At 46.8% G+C, this 7,240-nt stretch overlaps 1 protein-coding gene across 1 annotated transcript in view; it reads left to right on the top strand.

Annotated features, from left to right (window-relative positions):
• Nucleotides 1-3,406: 3,406 nt before the first annotated feature.
• Nucleotides 3,407-7,240, top strand: part of UBAP1 (ubiquitin associated protein 1) — a 39,834-nt gene continuing 36,000 nt past the window's right edge. Inside the window, exon 1 of the mRNA XM_064140706.1 lies at nt 3,407-3,577. The gene's annotated coding sequence lies outside the window, so the exon portion shown is untranslated. The remainder of the gene's footprint in view (nt 3,578-7,240) is intronic.

The raw sequence follows: 7,240 nt of genomic DNA, 5'->3' as shown, positions 1-7,240 counted from the left end.
CCCCGGAGTCCTGAATCCCACCTGGGATGTCTTCCGAGTTCAAAGCTCCTTATTTCACCCCAGGGGTTCAAGTGCCAAACTGCCGTATACCAAACGTTTATGCCTGCAATTCTCCCAACAATGTTGAGCCACGTATGTATTTCCGTTCCCATATGCTACCCTTATGGGGAAAAAATGTCTTCCTTGTACCTGGTCTAGATCTACTACCTTTTAGTTTAAAAATAATATCTTTTTTCCCATTGGAATGGGCTGCCCAGGGAAGTGGTGGAGGCATCGTCCCTGGAGGTCTTCAAGAGAAGACTGGATGAGGCACTTAGTGCCATGGTCTTGTGAGAAATATGTATTTGATCTGATCCATTCATGGCAAGAGGCCACAGACAGGGAGGAAGGGGGGGTTTGAATGGAGCTGCACTCCTCCTTGCACAACCATCACAGAAGCGTACACTTGGCTTAAGATAACAGCAATAAGTAATTAGAAGCTAGAAAGCTTGGTGGAGGAGTAAGGCAGGTGGAAGAGACAGCCTTTGTGCATGAGCAAATAGAGGACTAGTTTGGAGTTCAAGGAGCGGACACCTGAGGAAGATCCCTTACTTCATCACTGAAGACCCCTTACTTCATCCCTGAAGACCACCAGAGGGACCACCAAGTAAAAAGAGACATGCGTGGAAGAGACACCTCCCATTCTTAGAACTGATAAGGAAAACCCAACCTTTTCTTAGAATTAGTAGTGAATATGTAATAGAATAGGGTATAAAAAGAGAAAACTGAAAACAAAAGGTGTGTGATAGGGTAGAGCAGAGCCTCCCCCCGCACCCAGCCCTGTACATTGCTTGATTCCTGCAACTCTATTAAAGCCTTAACTTGCATGAATGCCAGTTTATGCCTGTTATTTATGACAGTCTAGTTGACTGGAAGCGTCTGGGGGATAGGTTGGACTGGATGATCTTGGAGGTCTCTTCCAACCTGGTTGATTCTATTATTCTATGATTCTATGACCTCCCACAACAGACCCTTAAAAGACAACAGAATGATAGGAGTTGGAAGGGACCTGGAAGATCATCTAGTCCAACCCTTCTGCCAGAGCAGGTCAGGTACGGCAGGTCATACAGGAACACCTCCTGGTGGGGTTTCAGTGTCTCCAGAGAAGGAGACTCTGCAACCTCTCTGAGCAGCCTGTTCCTGTGCTCTGTTACCCTCACAGTGAAAAAGGTCTATCTCATGTTCACATGGAACCTCCTGTGCTTCAGCTTGCATCCATTACCCCTTGTGCTGTCACTGGACATCACTGAGAAGAGTCTGGCTCTCTCCTCCTCACACTCTTTACATACTGATGAATGCTAACAAAGTCACCCCTCAGTCTTCTCCAAGCTAAAGAGACCCAGCTCCCTCAGCCTTTCCTCAGAGGGGAGACCATGTCTATTTTTCTTATAAGCTCCCTCTAGATATTAAAAGGCTGCAGTAAGTTCTCCTCAGACTTCTGTACTTTGGGCTGAACAACATAACTCTTCTAACCCTTTTTTTTCATAGGAGAGGTGTGTTCTAGCCTGCTGTCGTTTTTGTGGCCCTCTTCTGGACTACTTTGAAGAGGTACCAAAGATACCAGAACTGGATGCAGGTGAGGTTTTATGAGAGATGCTGAAGTGCTCCATCCCACCACTTTAAAACTGATGTAATGGAGGCATGTTTTTCCTTATACCCGCATGGCTCACATGCAATTTTGCCTGTACTTAGAAAGGCAAAAACTAAAGTAACCCAAACCCAGTCATTTTGCAAGTGACCTTGCAGAGAAAAGGACAAGGAGAAAAGAGAGCAATATTTGAAGGGTGTGTAGACCACAAAAAGCTGTTTCCTGACTACCTGAAACCTTCTGGTTTCTCAAGTCACATGAAATTAGTAAATATGCTCTTTTCTGGGTAAAAGAGACATTTCTTTTATGCCATTTTGGGGATGTCTTTTCACCTAACAAACCTCAAAGACTACTGAAAAGCCAAATCTATAAAATAACCTCACAGATTTCCAGCTTCCCCTAAGGATAAAAAGCCCAAGGGATAATTCTAGTTTGTCATTTTTCATCTGTGATTCACCAAAATACTTGTCTGCACATCCTCACACACACATATCTTGTTCCTGCATTTCGGGATAATTGCATTTCAGACCAAGGTCCCCTCATAACCATGAAAACCCACGGCCAAACCTGCTTTTGGGAATACAAGCACCATGCTCAGTGCACTGGGTGGGAATATACCCTCAGCTGTGTGTCTTGTGAGGGCAAGTGTCGGGGTGGTCGCTGAGACAAGGGGCTGGTGTTTAGTGTGTTCAGCATATATCTTCACTACTTTCATCCAGCTTCTGGGAGAACCAGCCGCTCTGAGCGGGATGGGATTTGCTGGAGGAGACTTGGGCAGGGCCAGAGCCAAGGACAGGAGGTTATTCTTCCCCTGTACTTGGCACTAGTCAGGCCACACATTGAGTGCTGTGTCCAATTCTGGACCCCTCAATTCAAGAGAGATGTTGAGGTGCTGGAACATGTCCAGAGAAGGGCGACAAAGGCCTGGAACACAAACTCTATGACGAGAGGCTGAAGGAGCTGGGGTTGTTTAGCCTGGAGAAGGCTCAGGGGTGACCTCATTGCTGTCTACAACTACCTGAAGGGACATTGTAGCCAGGTACGGGGTGGCCTCTTCTCCCAGACAACCAGCAACAGAATAAGGGGACACAGTCTCAATTTGTGCCGGGGCAAGTATAGGCTGGATGTTAGGAGGAAGGTGTTGGCAGAGAGAGTGATTTCCCATTTGAATGGGCTGCCCAGGGAGGTGGTGGAGGCACCGTCCCTGGAGGTGTTCAAGAAAATCCTAGATGAGGCACTTAGTGCCATGGTCTAGTTGACTGGCTAGGGCTGGGTGCTAGGTTGGAGTGGATGATCTTGGAGGTCTCTTCCAACCTGGTTGATTCTATGATTCTACAATTCATGGCCGGCATAGAGGCTGGTGCAAGTGCAGAGTCAGGAAAAAGTGCAAAGGCATCGACAGGGGAAGAGGGGCAGGGGAAAAGGAGAGAGCCAGAGTAGGGGGAGAGGCAGAAGAGGTAGCAGGGGAAGGGGCAGGAGTAACAACAAAAGCCAAGTCAGGGAAGGGGCCGGAGCCAGCACACGGGAAGGGACATGAGCAGAAGTAGTGACAGGAGCACGGGAAACGGAAGGGACAGGTGAAGGGGCCGGGGCAGGTGAAGAGGGAAGAGCTTGTAGCCGGAGCGGCGGAAGAAGCAGCAGCAGCACATACGCACCCCCGGCCGCCGCCGCGGCGGCACACGGCGGAAGGGGGCGTGGCGCCCCGCCCCGCTCCCCCCGTGCTAACGTCACCGCCAGCACCTCCCGATTGGGCCGCGGGGGGCAGGTGACCTGGCGGCGTGACGCCAGCGCGTCGCCGGGGCAGCGGGCGGAGGGCAGGTAGACAAGATGGCGTCTCCCGGTTGGGGGGCTGGAGGTGGTAACGCAGGGCAGGTTTCGTAGGGGCAGGTGGCGAGCAGTGACGCGGGAACAGCCGGAGTCATTATACGGGGGCCGCCAGGCGCCGCGCAGGTAACGAGCGGGACGGGCGGGGATGCTGTTTTCTCTTGTGGTGGGGCCTGGGCAAGAGCCGCTCTCTTGCGCCCTCCGCCCCGCCGTTGGGCCCGAACTTCGCTGCTGCTTCTCGTCGTCCGGGGCGAGAGACTTTCCGCGCCCCCGTCGTGAGTCAGCAGATATGCAGTGGATGCGGGGTGGCTGTGGGGCCGCTGGCGATCCGTTGCGGGGCGGGGAGTCATAAACTGGGGAGGCCGCTCCCCCGGCCACGAAGAGGAGAGATCTTGTGGGCACTGTGCAGCTTCTGGCTTGCTCCGCCTTCACGGCGTCCGTTTAATGGCGATGAGAACCTGCACCGTCAGCTTAGACGGACGGGCACCCCTGGCTTGGGCTTGGGCTTGGGCTGGACCTGCGAAGTAGGGAAGGTCAGGCAGGTAGGATGAGACTCCTTTTCCTACAGTCTCCTGCTTCGCGATAGTTTCAGGCACCGCCTGAGTCAAATACCTTTCTGCGTAGTAACACTCGATAAATTTCTGAAAAATACTGAGATCTGAGTAAACTGTTAGTGTCCATGATGTTTCAAATTAAGTTCCTTCTTACTTTAATAAATCTCATATGGTGGAGGTGTGCATCTTTTGTCAAACTTGCCTTCAGGTAATCTAATTATTGGCTGTTGTGGTGTGAAAAGTCTTCTTCCCTATGCCAATTGTGACTTCAGATTTCAGCAGCATTCACACTTTGGCTCTGTTTTCTTATAGGGTGAAGAGCTAAAGTCATAACCCTCTAAATCTCTGTTCATGTTTGTTACCTGTTTCTGGATCCTTTTTAGTTACCTGTTCTTCTGAGATGTAGACATATCACGTTGTGTACACTGGTATAAGGATACTTTGATTTTGTGGTTCCTGACTTTGTGATAAATATTTGTGTTCTGTTTAGTTCTGTGCATACCAGAAGTAAAACATTTAGCACTTTTATGAAACTATTTAGCATAATTTAAGAACTGTTTTCATGTGTTTATCTCAAAATCGATTATTCTAAAGGGAAAGTTAAGTCTGCTTTTTTTTATATAAATTAGCAAAAGAAATTACAGTAGGTGGAATTGAGTAATTACTTTATTCATGTTTTTATTCCCTGCACCGTTTAAAAATGATAATAATAAAAAGAAGTAGTCTTACAGAAATCCCATGACGATGCTGCCTCATTAGAACAGAGATAAGCAGATGGACTCTGACACTTGGCTGTGCAACTAATATAGCTGCCATCCTAGACTCAGTGAAAATGCATTCCTGTGAGTTTTAAGCACTCTGAGGTGTCTGTTCCTAAATGATAACTGAATATTCACCAAGTTAAAGAACAGCTAAGTTGTAACTGATGATGTAACTTCAGTGGCTGTGCTGCTTATAGAAGGGACACTTCACAGCCTGGCATGGTGCTAAGAGATTTTTGTATGAGCTTGGTGAGGGGAATCTTACTCATACTGTGATCCAGGGTGTGTTAAGGAAAAAGAGGAAGATGCTATACTGTAATTAGCCAGACCTCTTCTCACATTAATTCCCTTGTTGGGCTCAGAGCATGGGACTTTCTGCTCCTGTGTGGGCGTTCTGTTGGCTTCTTAAGGCTGACCTTGTGTACCTGCGATCTCTGCTCTGCAACAGCACTTTCAGAGGGAAGGGTGAAAAAAAAAAAGCTTTGGCCTCTGCATCTGCTTTTGTCCAGAACTATGTGTGTAACTGTGTGATAGCCACAGGGAGAGCAATGGGGCACCAATTTTTCAGGCCTTCATACAGGATAGTTAGGCTGCAGTTCTGCTGCTTAATGACATGTTTTCTGTACATAGATTCAAAAGTGGCAGTGATGCCTTAGATCACCACTGCAGTTGGGGGAGCTAAACTGTTTAGGCAAAAATATCTATTCTGGTGATAGAGAAATAACATGTTGTCTTTAAACTTAGCTTTTGCAGGCTTGTGTTTTTAGTCTCAGAAACAAAACAAAAAGTTATTGCACTTTTCTTATGTCAACAGCTGTGTTTGGCCTTCATGTTCAATACTCTTTTCTCTGCACTGTGGGTGAAAGGAGTTGGGAAACAATTGGCTTCTACTGAGATCACAGGATCACACATTCCACAGAAATCAGGTGTTAGCTGAAACAAATGTGCTAGAAACTTCAAAGGAAAACAAAGTCTTAGGCATAAGATATGTAAATTAATAAAGTTTAATGAGTTTGGTTTTAGAGTATCTTAAGAGTATAGAGAATATACCAGTCATAGAATCATAGAATCAACCAGGTTGGAAGAGACCTCCAAGATCAGCCAGTCCAACCTAGCACCCAGCCCTAGCCAGTCAACCAGACCATGGCACTAAGTGCCTCATCCAGGCTTTTCTGGAACACCTCCAGGGACGGTGACTCCACCACCTCCCTGGGCAGCCCATTCCAATGCCAATCACTCTCTCTGTGAAGAACTTCCTCCTAACATCCAGCCTATACTTGCCCCGGCACAACTTGAGACTGTGTCCCCTTGTTCTGTTGCTGGTTGCCTGGGAGAAGAGGCCACCCCCCACCTGGCTACAATGTCCCTTCAGGTAGTTGTAGACAGCAATGAGGTCCCCCCTGAGCCTCCTCTTCTCCAGGCTAAACAACCCCAGCTCCCTCGGCCTCTCCTCATAGAGTTTGTGCTCCAGACCTTTCACCATTTGTCGCTGGGAGGTATACTTCATGTCGATAGATAGAAACTCATCAAAAACATGAAAGAGCCTCTTCTCCATTTTTCATATGGTGTTTTGCAGTGCCCAGTACTTATTATCCTAGAGACAAGCATCTTTAACTATGGAATAGGAGTCAGGCTTCTGGACCAATCCAGTAGACCATATCTTACTCTGTCATATTGGCAGTTACCATTGTTTTGCTTGGTGCTGGTGTCCAAATGCTGTAATACTACTGAAGGCATCCCTCTCTTTCACAGAAGGCATCACCTTTCCTGTTGCTTCCACAAGCTTTAGGGATTGATACTTCGAGACATACAATATTGCTGTCAGTGTCTAGTTTGTATATCATAGAAGTTTCTGATCTCAGCTTGTTCATGTGTTTTACACTTGGTGTGAGGTTGAATATTTTGATTAAAGCAATAAAAGTCTGTGAGTAGCTCAGTTTTACTTACTAGGCAGAACTGCAGTCCAGCCTTCTCTGGGAATTTGTTTCTAGCATAAGGACTCCCATTCTTTTCAGTCATAAATTCCAGAGCTTCAGCTGTCCTATTAAAAGGATCTCTATCTAAAGGGCATTAGTATTTAAAATCAATCAGTGCAATTCAGATCAATGTTAGTGTAGAGAAGATCTGGTGGAGCTGGTAGTGAAAAGCTCTGTAAGAAGCTTTTGAAAACTATAGTTTGAAGGAGGGCAAAAAAGGATTGTTTACAAATTATAAATACCTTTCTTGTTTGAAAAACTAGCTCAATGTGGCAAAGGTTAGTTTCTCTTCCCTGTATTGTCTGCTTGCTCTGATACCTAGGGAGCAGTGCTATTGATCTTACAGCATTTACTGCTCTACAGTTGATCATTAGGATCACAGCTGATTGATCAAGCCTGAATTCATAGTTTTTCTGCATTAACTACCTAGGTAGTTAATCCACTCTGGAGTACTATTGCATTGCTTAATGCTTTGACCCTCTGACTTGGTTTGAATAA

This window comes from Pogoniulus pusillus, chromosome Z (assembly GCF_015220805.1).
Source record: "Pogoniulus pusillus isolate bPogPus1 chromosome Z, bPogPus1.pri, whole genome shotgun sequence".
In the NCBI taxonomy this organism is placed as follows: domain Eukaryota; kingdom Metazoa; phylum Chordata; class Aves; order Piciformes; family Lybiidae; genus Pogoniulus; species Pogoniulus pusillus.
Note: the sequence above shows the minus strand (reverse complement) of the source record. Positions and strands in the feature narration are given on the sequence as shown.